A 14,653-nucleotide genomic window follows, 5' to 3' on the forward strand; every position below is an offset into this window, starting at 1 on the left:
TTGGAGTGAGTACTTTAGTAAGTTTGTTTAAATAAACAAAAAGTCATGCTTAAGGGTTAATACTACTGAAGTCGCCACGTCAAGCCAAACATTGTGGTCTTTTACATTGCAATAAAAACTACTACTACTGTGCTTTAAGTACTCTTTAACACATCAAGTACCAGTTAGGATAAATTCAGCAAAAAAGTAGATTTTGTGGAAAAATGGTTTAAATTAATACATTTTGCTTCTGCCGCTACCAATCGATCAACGTGGAAAGCATTGGGGGAGGCCTATGTTCAGCAGTGGACGTCCTATGGCTGAAATGATGATGATGATGATATTTTGCTTCGCCACAGTCTGTGGGTCTACAACAAGTTTATTATCATCCACTGACATAATTATAATAATCGTGTTGAATCAGAAGTCTAATAAAAATAAACTATTTGCACAGATCACCATCATTTTCATAACGATTCGTAACAGAATCCGCTGCGCACTGACCGAGAATAATCGATGCCAGCGCACGCGGTCTCACTTAACATTCCTATCGGATGTTACTCGCATAATTACTCGAATAAATCATATCGAATAATCTATTATCGCAGATTAGCAGCGATTAGCGGTGGCGCCAGATTTGCTATTAGAATGTTATCTACCTACGCGGAAGATGTGAGCCAGTGAGAATTTTGTAGAGATACAGCGGAATCTAAATTCCTTATGATCGATTCGACGATTTTATCTCTTATTTTGTTAGCTAGTATCGAATACCTATGTAAACTTGGCTAGGTTTCCTGCGACGCTGCTTCATCTTAGCGGCCTGAAGCAGTTTGCAGTGGTAGAGCTAATTCAAGAAATATTTAATTTTATCACGTCTCAATAATTTACTATTGAGAAAATAATTTATTTATTAGAATTGTATGATCTTCATAGATAAAAAAGTTGATACATTTTTTTAACCAACGACCTTTTAATTCCAAACAGATGTTTTGTTCTTCGTAATTCGTGATTTTTTTTCGTGCCCTTGAATAAACAAACCTATAAAATATAACTTGCAGTTCCGTTTAATGAGTGTACTTTAAACTAAATCGTAACAATTTAAAGCTAATTGGTATTGGCTAACCTATTTAATTTGAATTAAATGGGCTCTTTAATTTGTATGTGGGAAACCAAACGAAATGTCTTATTGTCTTTACGAGATAAGCTATAAAATGAACTAATTTGTTAGACGTGTGTAAACATTCAAATTGGCTATTTTACGTTTGTTACGAACGACGTGTGATTAATTGCAAAAAACTACATTCCTTCTTTTTTAAATGGTTGTCATCAATTCAACTAATTAATACTGTTGGTCATTGGGAAGCAGTATAAGATAATCCCATCAAAAACAATACTTGTCAAAAAAACCAAGTCTCGCAACTCAGTTGTTCTACGGTAAAAAGTTGTGAGATCCATGTAATACCAAGTCCAGGCCAGGAAATCTTTAACGTTTTACATAAATTATTGACTTGGCCATCGCACTAAATAATTTAATTTACACGTGTTTTCATGCGATGGCCAAGTCAATATATTTATGTAAAACGTTAAAGATTTCCTGGCCTGGACTTGGTATTACATGGATCTCACAACTTTTTACCGTAGAACAACTGAGTTGCGAGACTTGGTTTTTTTGACAAGTATTGTTTTTGATGGGATCTCATTTCTTTTTGTATTTTGTAGACAGCAGTTATGTATCTAGAAAACTGGACCGAAATTGAAAAATTTTACTCGACTTGGCGGTTGCACTACCGTGCCCCCAAATATTTTAGTTTTTCCTTGATTCATACACCAAACACTACTTATATTCCAAATTTGAAGCTTCTAGGTCTGCTAGAAGTGCCTTAGAGTTTTGATGATCGGTGAGTCAGTGAGTCAGTCAGTCAGTGAGTCAGTCAGTGAGTGACAAAATTAAGTAACTTTGACCCGTTATAATTCTTAAACTACTGGTTCAAATTGAATGAAATTTTAAATATACCGTGTCTTTACAATGCCTGCATAGCTAATGAAAATTCAGCCTTCTAGTTTTATCCACAACGAAGTTACAGGCGGTCGAAAATGGCCTGAATTGCTTCGAGAAAAGGATGGTACGGCCGTGCCGCTTTTTTGCTCGACTTGGTGGGGGCACTGCCGTGCCCCCAGATTATAATGGAATAGTACGGCTTAGTAAGAGCCTTAGTAAATATATTTGCCTCATCATCATGATCATTTCAGCCACAGGACGCCTACTGCTGAGCATAGACCTCCCCCAATATTCGCCTGATACATGTCAGTTTCAAAACTAAGTACCGGCGTTTAAAATTTATAGAACCATATAACAACAACATAATTTCTTTTACATCATCAATGCAATTTTACCGACATACCAAAAAGTGATTCAGAAAATCTGCCTCATTAGAATGTTATCTAATCACAACGTTACAGAGGAATGCGAATACAAAACAGTGTTTGTATGCAGTTGATATCACATTTTAGCGTTTTGCAGTATGTTTGCACAAGCTTTAGCGAGCAGATAACGATGGTATCAGGACGTAATTGTGCATATTTTTACTTGTTCTAGACTAAAAACATTTTTCTAGACTTTGATAGTCAAGATATTCATAGTAAAATATTCCAACCATCAAAAGAAGTATCTAAAAAATATATTTTAAATAAGTACATTTTGGATTACTCAAGTGTTGTAAATTAGCGTACAGTGAGCCACAGTTTCAGCTACCAATTTCTGTTTTTTCTTTTGCTGAAAGTGATTATTACTTGCGATAGAACGAGACGACATGACAGGAAATGTGGCTCAGTGAACATTGAACTATCTAATAGCTTTCTGTGAAAAACTACTATTTCTTCTCAGCACTTGCCATGTTTGTCTCGAAGCGCTGGTAGGGCCCAAAAGATAAGGAGACATGTAAAGTGCCCCATATTAAGGGCTACCTTTTCTTTTTTATTATTTACTATATTTTGACGTTAATAAGTGCCACTTTTGGTCTAAACTGAATAAATATTTTTGATTTTGATTTTGATAAACCCTATAAAATTTAGTCTAGGCTCTCTTCTAAAGTGTATTTTTACAGATACTCGTATGTGCCCGTACTCACGGGTACCTATTCAAAACCGCAACCGTAACTGATTTAGGTATAGCTACTAAACCATCATCATACTAAATCATCATTGCCATCAAAGTACTACAAGAAAGTGTTTACTTATATGTATACCACTTTTATACTTGTCTCGATTAAAATATAGTTTTGCGACACGCTTATAAAACCGCTTACACAACGCTGCGTGTAAACAGGCATGATTTATGAGGTGCCACTGACAGCTTGTTGAAACTACGGGAATCTTTATGGTGACATACTCTATGCAATGAAGGATCTTACAGACTTTGCCTTGAACCAGATATCGTCCCTTAGCTAACAACACCGCATTCATTTTTACCAACTTTCATAAAAATGGACATAGAAAAGGATCTAAAGACGTAGAATAACTTCAAAGTACGTCTTTGATCGTAAAAATATTAACATAGAAAAGGACCTTAAGACGATTAATTTTGTGTTACAAAACTATTAATGTAACACACTTCATTGAACGAAAAGTGTCAATATTTCCCCACCACTGCCATTTTGGTCTCTGTAATTGGACTAACTCCTCTTACAATTTCTACAGTCACGAGCATGTTGCGTTTATTTACCCACAGTCAATTTCTTCTGCCTTTTACGATCGCCACCGAAGCAAACCGCAAAGATATTTGAAGTCTTCATACAGAATCGAAAACAAACATGTCCAGACTAAACAAAAGTGCAGTCGCCAGAAAATATACGACTACGTCAGACATCTGACATCAATTCGCAAGCTCTGGTGTACATCCAGAATTGTTCTGTATGTCCATACAATATTTTAACGAGCAGTGTGCTCAAATATTTACAGTGAAAACAACAGCTTTCTCTTTCATTTTATTTTCGTTTGTTGTGAGTGTATAAAGCGGTAAAATACACATCTACCACTTACTATACATACCACTTATTATACATATGTATAATTTTGAGACTGATCAGTGCAACAATTTGCATCGACTCTTGACGACTCTACTTAGAAAAACAGTATCAAAACTCAAGTTACCAAATTCATAGAAGACGAAGGTAATAATTCCTTTTCACTAAGATATAATAGTCAAAACCATAACCTTATTTATTACCATCTTCGTACGGCCCTTTGCTGTATTAAAGTAACCTAATTGACCGTAATCGCTTTTACCCTTGAGCTTAACAAATTGCCCATCGTCAAAGCTAACACTCTACTTAAACCCTTAAAGCCATAGAACCTACACCAATGGTATTTATAGTATTCTCTGGCATGAATCACGTTTAAATTAATACACATATCGTCGACATTATATTTCAACGCCTACGTTGTTTTTTCTGATCTGAATGGAGCGGTAAATATCCTTACATCACTCCTAATCCGAGAATACACATGACCACAATCCCATTTTGTATGAATTAGTGGCATTAGGTGAATCATTGTTGGAGTTTAGTAGTTGAAATGTATCATTCATCTTTCAAACAACTCAATAAAGTATTTTTATAATTTAAGAATGCTTCTTGGTCTATTGATTTAGTTTCCTTCTATGACGATTACCAACTACCATAATTGTATTTATCGGTTTTATAAATGCCATTAAAATAAATTTAAACTTATAAACAGCATGTCATTCATCTTACACGAATGTTTATTTATAATTTAAACTTTTCTGCAATCAAACATTTTAGATCCTCAGGAGTTTTCCGTTTTCCTTACACTTACATACATTTAAACTGAAAGAAGTTTCATTAATATGTTTGTACTTACTGACACATACAATCTAAAAAACCAAACAAAATTGTTTCTTTGAAAATAAATAACAAGACAGAATGAAAGCATTCCTGAAACGACTGTAAAATCTTGAAAATGTTAAAATCTTGAAAACATACAGTCATTTATTGAAACGTAAAAAATAAATACAAAGGTAAAAATACAACGGTATCTGAATGGCATTGTAAACTTTACCTTTTCCCGAATGCATTAAGACGTCATCACTCTCTGAAACAAATGACGCACGTCATCGATTGTTTGAAGTTTGGATTCGATCGCTCACGGTCAAAGTTTTCGGTTTTTACACGACGCGATTTTTCTTGCGATAAAGTGACAGTATATCATTTTTAACTTATTTTTTTAACTTGTTAAATATCTAGTGTTACACTTTATCTCTCTAGTGTTAAGGCATCAGACATCATTAAACTTTAACCTGCCCTGCGAAACAGGTCATGAACTTCTGATGATGACCTTCGCAGGGCATATCCTGTAGTTAGGATATAAATAACACTGCTCTATGTCTTAATCAAACTGAAAACACAAAGACATTTTTCAAATTGTGTACCTTGCCTGTGTTCAATAAAGTTAGATATTTAGAAAACTTTTAATTATCTTTTTTCTTTACATTAAGATGATAAATTACGGCAATTTTTCTATCAAGTCATAATAAGTATTTGCAATTACAATACCATTTTTTTATATACCTGCAAATCGTTACCAATACGATTATCGCTGCGTGTAAATCACTTACGCCTGCTATTGTCGTAAACCTGGCCAACCTGCCACTACGTTTGAAGTCCACTTTACGGCTGACTTTGACGTTTTGCGAGCCGTCACGTATTTTTAACCTTTGTTTCCGCAAGCAGTCGCAGTGTTACATGAATGGGGTTGAATTTAAAATCTCCATCAGTTTTGAATTAAACAATTAGGCTGAGTTGCACCACCTTATTTTAACTATAACAATAACAATAACCAGTGCTTTTTGTATGGAGTTTGACAGATTTTTGACGTTTGTCAAAGTTAAATAAGATGGTGCAAATCAGCCTTTAAATAAGTAGGGAAAATTTTTGTGGGTTGTTTGTTGAGAAATGGGTTTAATTTCAAACATGAAAATGTTTCTTTGAGATATTTCCTTATTTAATCTTTTTTTTAAATAAATAAACAATTCTGTCCTGTGTTCTTGTTCTTATATATGCAATTCTAATAATTTAAAAACTCCTTTAAATATGCAAACAATAATAGTCTTATTTTTAGTTTACAAACGATATTGTACTTTTTTTCTTCAAAATATTGTTTCAGACTAATGTCGATTACGCTTAAATAAACAATTTGCACGTTTTAATAGCCTTCGAAGGTCAGTAACCGATTGTTCAAGCGCTAATACACTGAGGTATGCAATCAGCAAACTCCCTTATCTGTTTGCTAAATTGTTGCATAATGTTGTGCTAAAATATATCACGATGCCACATGATTGTGTGTGTTTGCCGAAAGGGTTATTGTCTTGCTACAAAATAGATTTGTCACACTTTTGTAAGATGATAATGAAATTGAAAGTAAATTCGTCATAATACATAGACATATAAATTTGAAAGGTGCACGCGTTAAATAAAAGAAATGTGACATGTGTGACAATTTGGCTCATGATTTTTCTGTGACGTGTCTACTCTGTGACAAATCGACAATAATCTGTAACACACTGAAATGAAAATGTTTTCAACTCTACCTTAAGGGTAAAAAGTAAGGGTAATATTACTTTAAAGATTGATACAATACTTAATAGATCAATCCATCCAAAATTTTATATTTTCTATCGAAATCGAGAAAGTGGATCAATATCAACTTTTAGAACAGATCGACACAAATGTACTTACTACATAAAAGACTGTAACAAAATTGAAAAATTTTGCATATATAAAAGTAGGTAATTATTACAAAAACAGGTGATATACAGAAACATTAATGTTTGAGTAACACAGTTGCACGGTATTTTGAATGAGTTGGAATTGGATTATGTTAAATGTTATGGCTGTGAATGACGTCCGTTATGTCTATTTTTAGAGAATGATCGATTACTTTAGTTACAAAACAGATTAAACATTTCAGTAATTTTGTTGGTAACAGATGATAAACTACCATTTTGTCAGGCACACTCGCGTCGTAACTATAACTTGTGATAGAATACGAACTTAGCATAATTATTAATTACAAAACCTTATGTTGCTGAAAAACTGAATCAAAATGGATATAAAGTAACAGATTTTGGAAGAGAATTCCATTTCTTTGCAGTTTGCATGAACATATTAATATTATAAGCATACTAAGTTTTATTAATTTCATATAGTTTACTATTTAAAAGATTATAGAAGAAATTGCATTATTTTTCACTCCTGGTTTTGCTTTTATTGAACCTACTTCAATTTTTCATCTTTTATTTTATTTAGAGCTTATTTTTCTTGTAAAATTGGTTTCCAACTTTTCAATTTCGCTTCGAATAAAAGCGCTCGTGAATCATTTTTCATCGCCATTGAACGTGCCCGAAAACATCAAACGTTGCAACATTTCAATTTTGTATTTGTGATGGAAAAACGCAATCTATTAGCTAAATTATTGTGTGCCTGCAATATCTGAAATATTCTAAAAGTCATTAATGTTTTTGATTTGAAATATCGATGATTTAAATTCTCTCTATGAACATTTTTTTAATCACTAAAATGTTATGCTCGTGGTAGATTTTAAAGTCGTTTCGTAATGTGGTACCAAATTGCGATGTTTTTCCGGCAAAGCAGAAAAGGACCACGTCATATCCCTTGGATGTTCTTTAATCCTTCAAGGCCCGCGAATCTAGACACAATAGATAATCAATTGTTATGGCATTAATGTATGCCGTCTGGGACTTTAAAGGTTAAGGCGACTAGTATACATAATATACATCATAGCATCGTGTAAGCAAGTTTTTTTTGACACATTTAAAGTAATTTTCTTAGTTTTTCAGGTTAATTTGTTTCCTAATTTCAGTATTTTCACTAACCATCTTTTCCAGCGTGCAGCGTCTTATTCAATGATTAGCTACAAATCAATCCGTTTCACAAACCACTTAGGCAAGATCTGCAAGGGCAGTGTTTGTTTACCCAGATGTCTGCGCTATCACCGCCTCCATTCGCCTCTAATTACCTGTCCGTCAGCTATCGGACGATTATCGTGCGTTTACCCGGTTTATTAAGAGGAATGTTGCGCGTTTGTTTTGAGGATTAATTCTGTGGTTTGGGGAATGCGTGTGGTGTGGATCTCCTTAAATTAATCATGACGTAGCGCGTAGTTATAATACTTATAGCGTGCACTTGAAAAAATGCACACATCTACACCATACACATAACCTAGACATAGGTATCATTATTTTGGTAAAATAGCTTTTATATTTAAAAAAAGTAGGCACCAATGTAAAGATAGGTAATTCAAATTTTTTTCACTTCATTTCGTATTTCGCATTTTCATTACTTTTCAGAGAACCCGGTAAAATAGGAACACAAAACTGCATAAAGATGAAAAGAAACCTTCAGTTTTTAATATAACGCTAACTTTTCAATAAAACTGGGTCACTAGCTCGTGCACTTTCATCTTTCATTAAGTTTGTATGCAAAATTTTCATTGCTTCATAAAAACGCATTTTTCTTTGCTCTCTAGTATATTCTGAAAATTGTGCCAAGATATTGTATATTTTCTGCGCTGCATTCACATAACACATTAAAATAGTAACGAAAAGAATAAACTTACAGCTTCTCCCTAGGTCCAAACATTATGATTTTTGCCTATGAGATGCATCTCATACAAAGTTCTTGTAAAACTTTAAAGAATTTATTGCCGTCCGAATTTACTGTCGGGTGATGTCTCAAAATGTCTACCAACAAGGTTTGTTTTTAAACTCAGTTGGTAAGTAGGTACAACCCACGCAGAAAAAGAAGAAGAAGAAAAACACAAATGGATTCTCCAACAATTAAACGTCAGTTTAATTACAGTTGAAATCCAAGTCAGCTCCCAGCTTTATTTATACGCTAGTACTAAGAAGTACTAATTACACATCTCCCTACGGCCAAAATAAGCTATCACAACGTGTCAAGGAATTAATTCAGTGTAAGATCTGAGGGGTGTACAGAGATGGATTCAGCCAATATTTCGGAATCAGAGAATTTGTTTTCTTTGGCATTTTAGGCTGAGTTGCACCACCCGACTTTGACCGTAACTTTAAGATATAACCGGTGTTTTTGTATGGACTTTGACAGATTTTTGACTTTTCAAAGTTAAAGTAAGATGGTGCAACCCAGCCCTAAACTAGTAAAAAAATTGAGATGATTTTTTTTAGATAATTATGTAATCCTACTATGGAATGTACCACAACGGCTAAGTACTACATCATCATTTTATGTCAGTAGTTGTAATAGGTGTGCTGTTTTGGGACAAAAACCTAAAGAAAGATAATAATAAAAATCTGAGAATGAATTGTGAGAATTAGCTTATGATATTTAGTCCAATTTTCCCCTTGTTCATAAAAGAAAAAGTCACGCTTTAAAAATGAAATAAGCAGATATTATTATCAAGTCATAAAAAACGACTACTTTTTTTAATGATTACTTTTAGATAGTTATCCAACACTAAAAAAACAGTTACATTAAAGGACAGTTGTCCTTATTACGTCCCTGTTCCATCACCAGTTGCATAGACGATCAGTATGCGACGGAGCAGCGCGTGGCGCCTGCGCGGTGTGCGCTCGTGGCCAAATCGCCGGTATAGCGCATGCCGAGATGGGATCCGTGATACTTGCAATCCAAAGGAAAGTAGGGAAATGTAAACTAAGGATAATACGTGAGAAGTCGGGTTATGCGAGTTAGGATTACGCTACAGAAAATACAATTTGCCTTTGGATTCGTTGAGGTACGGTTATAGGTATTACAAGATTATTTTCAGTAAGTAAGTAGGCTTTACCCCAAAGCACACTAAGGCCCGATTCGATTAAACTTTTATCCGAGAATAACCCCTGGTATAACTGGCACATTGACAGTTTCAGTATGGGAATAATCTGTCAAAACTGACGATTTATTCCGAGATTAATATTTACTCTTGTTTGGTCGAGTCCACGCTTACCTAGTATACAAGCTACTAGTCAAGTGTAAAAAACTCTTTAGTTTTACAGGTCATTCAAAAATCTCATATAAAAACACATTAAAGTGGGCTTTTCCAAAATATACAATTTTAAACTCTCTGAGAAAATTATGCAGTACGCGGAAATATTCTAGAGTAAGGAGTAAATTCTCGACTATGGTTAATCTCTACCACTGACCACTTTGTAAAATTATAGAGCTACAAAGTCTTACCGTATAATCAGATTAATGGCATTATTTAAAGGGCAAAGTATACACACATTCTCAGATAGGAAAATGCTTGTAGAATGTTTATGTGTTTATTATTTCATTTACATGTTACAAGTTAACTTGTCATTTTACCATTTATGTGTATTTCCAGAGGCAATATTCCAACCGAAAATGCATGGCAATAGAGCACAAAATAAGGTATTATTTTAAGTAAATTAATCTAAAAAGAAAAATATTTAATTTAAAGTAAAAAGTTTTGCGCAAGCAAATCCCCTTAACTGCATTAGCACAATAAATCGGCCCGTGCGCACGTCGGAAGCGATCGAATGCAATGCAAACTATTTTGTCAACTCTCTTCTAATCAATCGAGTAAGATAGCACAAGTATATTCTGCTTTATAATAAACAGGACTGTGGATAAAGACCGTATTAAAATGTAATGTCAATGTAATATTGATATACTTACCTGCATAATATCATGCATAAGCTATGTGATAATATTGAGATGAATGAAATTAGTCGTAGGTTTCACCACTGAAACTTCACATCTTAGGTACACACTCTTATTCATATGTACCTATTTTATTTTTGCAGAATCAGCTTTACCAATTCAAAAATATATCCATCCAAAAAAAAACCTTACTCGTAATAATACCGTAATTATTAAAGTTTAGGTATACTTACCATTAATTTACACAAAATATTTCTTAAAAGAAGAAGAAGTTACTACCTCTCGTATGTCTACCTACAGGCATTTTTTCCTTGTAATGTCTTATTAGGCTAATTAAAGGTCATCAGCTGAAAGGGTTTTATCATCTCCGATTACGAATGATATTCAGGTCTTATCAATGTGTTTTAAGCTCAACGGTACAAAAATATTTTTTTTACGTTTACGTCACGTGACGTCACACCTGATTGCCCCCTCCGCGTATCTGTCCCATAGTACGGATTTATGGCCGCCCTGATGGGGCGATCGCAACCCGCACAGTCAACACGTAGCGCGCGACCGCGCACCACAGACGATACGCGAGGGAAATTGCCGCGAAAATGCCGAACTGTCAAAACGCTTGAATGGCGTTCAAATTTGTTTTTCGAACGTGGTTGTAACTAGCTAGTGGGTTTGTTGTGCAGTGCAATTGTTTTTTTTATTATGTGGACTTTTTGGAATGATTACATCTCTATTTTTCGGGAAATAAAAAAGTTTACAATTGTTTCGCTAATAGTTAAAAAAAAAATGTTTTAATCTGTCAAGCTAATTTGAAAGAGAAATATTGTAGCGGCTTATTTATTCTGTTGTTTTGATTTAGCTAAATGATTTGTTAACACTTAGGTATTTTTCACTATTCCGTCAACGGGCGTGATAGATCTCGTCTACAGCACGTGAGTAATAGTTACTTCGGATCGGCGTCAAAGTTTTTAACCCATATTTCCTTGGTTTAGAGTTGGAAATTGTTTGGGAAGACTAAAGCTCGGTTCTCCTAGTTAAAAGTCAAAACAAATCACGATGTGAACAACGAAATACCAATTTATTTAACGGGAAACGCTAATGAGATGTATATTTTCACTACAATGTGTAGAAAATGTTATTTCACACAATACGATTGAGTTTAACACGTGTGTTTCGTTGAAAGGGACTTTTGGTGCATAGTAATTTGTGGATGCATAACACTTTTGACTGTAGAATTTTTATTACTGATTGAATGAGGATACTTACACGTGTTAGAAGGTTTCTTACGTGTTAAGTTAACACTTATGTTTTTGTATTGACTCTACATTACAAGTTTAGTTGGTCCATCATTATTATCTATCATACCATATTTGAAACTATAATGTTGAAACTTCCTGGCTCGCACAAAATCAAGTCGCATAAATATTGTGAATGTGTGAAAAGAGATTTGAAATATAATATTATAATCATTATGCTTGAGGCAGAGTTTTTCCCGAGAAAGAAAAAAAATCTTCTCTTCAATATGAGCCACATAGTTTTCAGAAGCAAATGGTTTTTAGAATTCAAATTGCAAAAAAGTGTATGATTTTCATTAGAAAAAAATAACTTAACATCTTTCATTGGTTCTATCATTCGTAATGGATTTTAAAAAAATAACAAAGACATCTCTACTTTCGTGAGCGTTAAAGTCAATATTATGCAAATAATTTTGCCTATTACCGTCCTTCCACGGTCCATATAAGGTGTTGACTAAACATAGTATCAGAGCAATCTACGCCCAAGGCTGTTTAGCACCAGCCCAAAGGTGTGATGATTTAGATCCCATGAGGCACCCGGAACTGTAAACTGAGATATAGCAGTTTTTATATTTTGCAAGCTTGTTCTTGATTATTCACAGTCAAGGAAAAGCATGCTAGAAAGAAGAAGAAATTCTCCAATTATTTATAGGCTATTCTATTATGTTCCATACTAAATCAATCTCATGAAAAGAGACACCAAAATTTTCGTCTCAATGTATCCTGACCACGCGATTGCTCCAACGCAGCACTACTACTTACAAAGGCTACAATTTGCAAATACGTAGAAAAAAAATTAACTTTGAATATAATTAAGGTCAACTGTTTTAATTAGTAAGTGTTTCTAAATAGGACACCGATCAGATACTGGGATATTGGCCTAAATCATACTGTGATCGGATCGATAATTTCTTTTCAACCGCTCTACAGCTCACCCTTTCTGTTTTTACTATGCCTATAACCGAGTTTGTATAACTATAAATCACCAAACATGTTTTTTCAGCAAATCCGGTACTTACTATGACCTAGTTTGATGCAGGTAAAATAGGTTACCCAAATTGTTACTTCTCTAAATATAGGTACCAGATTCCCGAACTAATTAACATAGATAGTTCAGTACAAAGATATTTCAGTAATTAGATATTTCCCCTTTTTCGTTAAAATATTTCAATGTCGTTATTTAGATTTATATTGAAATTCATAATCACTGTATAACACCTATACACGTAAAAAAAGTACTTAATTTTAATCATCTCTGACCGTAGCGCTCTCGCTCATTCATAATTTCGTTCAGTCCTGCACTAGTAAATAACTTTTGCGTTAGACCAAAACTTCGACTAAGTGCCTTTTTCGCCACGTGTGCGGTTCTGGTTCGCATTTCATACATTATATTATCTATTACACGCGTGCCAAAATACACAACACAGAAAAAAGGCACTTATTCTGACTGAAGCCGATGTTCTGAAACATGACATTGAAAAACTAAAATCACTTTCAGTTACATTGAACCCGAACCGAGAACAAACAAACAAAGCCTAGTTTCTCGAATGGATGCCAATGTCAATACATTGGCAGTTACGACGTCTGTAGTCATTTTGCAACTTGTCCAATAGTCAGTCAGGCGGGTGCCAAAATGTCTGTGAACTCATCGCGAAAAGAAATCATACGAAGAATCTCGATTAATCATGCGAAGGTTGATCTTCATCAGCTAGTTCTAATTGACGTTTTGTAAATCATAATGAAATAGTAAGATCCTAATTAGATCTTGTTGAAGCGGAGGTATTTCTATAAGGGTTTAAAATATGGTAGAGCGAAACTTTTTTCAACAATTAGATAATTAAAGGGGGTCGTCCTCCTGCAGTGGAGTCTAAATGGACTGATGACTATGACGATGAATAAAAGACTTTTTATTATAGACACAATTTTAACTATTAATACGAGATATTTTTGCCAAAAAGTGTAATAATTTATCAATTTGCAATTTTGATCATTCTTCTCGAGAATTATTAGTTTACTAGTACCTACTTCTTTGTCAAATTAGAAGCAGTATGAATTTCATGCACCTGAAAAATCAAAACCTATATTAATTTTTACTCAGACACAAAAAGAGATTAATTTGACTAAAATTCTTTAAGAAGCTGTTAGGACCACACGTCAAAATTCACACAAATATGTTTCCCACCTGTATACTTAGTATAAATATCTTCATTATACTATAATGATAACTAGTTAGGCTACCCAACGGTACCTAATCGATGGGCATTATAATTATGTTGGAGGCAGGATGTGCAGTAACGAGCAGTCTATGGGCTGTACAAAGAAACATCTGGCCAGATGTACTGACCTACTGGGTCTGACTAAATACTGTTTAGATTTTCTCTTGGGTACAGTCAGGTATGAGTTTATTGAAAGTGGATACGAATCACATATTTATTGTGTACCTTAGACAAAAATAATATAGTCTTGAAATTATTGTTCAGCTGAAATGATGAATAAATAATTGAGTAGGTATACCTAACCTAAGTATTAGGGTGGTCCTTATTCCTACGAAAAAAAATTTTTTTCTTATATTTTGCGGGGCACCACGTAATTTGAATATATACCATATGAAAGTCTTTCATTCTTTTTTTTTTAATTTTTAAAAGACATTTAGGGGTCGCTACCAAGGTTTGAATTTTAAGTAAAAAC

At 33.9% G+C, this 14,653-nt stretch overlaps 1 protein-coding gene across 3 annotated transcripts in view; it reads left to right on the forward strand.

Annotated features, from left to right (window-relative positions):
• Positions 1-14,653, forward strand: part of LOC114359654 (thrombospondin type-1 domain-containing protein 4-like) — a 92,211-nt gene that overhangs the window by 40,945 nt on the left and 36,613 nt on the right. Inside the window, exon 1 of one of the 3 annotated variants that reach the window (XM_028314129.1) lies at positions 11,216-11,340. The exons of 1 other annotated variant lie outside the window; for it this stretch is intronic. The gene's annotated coding sequence lies outside the window, so the exon portion shown is untranslated. Of the gene's footprint in view, positions 1-11,215; positions 11,341-14,653 lie in introns of those variants that run through there. One more of the 3 variants, XM_028314128.1, reaches the window with a different exon arrangement.

Source organism: Ostrinia furnacalis, unplaced genomic scaffold (genome assembly GCF_004193835.3).
Source record: "Ostrinia furnacalis isolate ACB-3 unplaced genomic scaffold, ASM419383v2 OfSCF4536, whole genome shotgun sequence".
In the NCBI taxonomy this organism is placed as follows: Eukaryota; Metazoa; Arthropoda; class Insecta; order Lepidoptera; family Crambidae; genus Ostrinia; species Ostrinia furnacalis.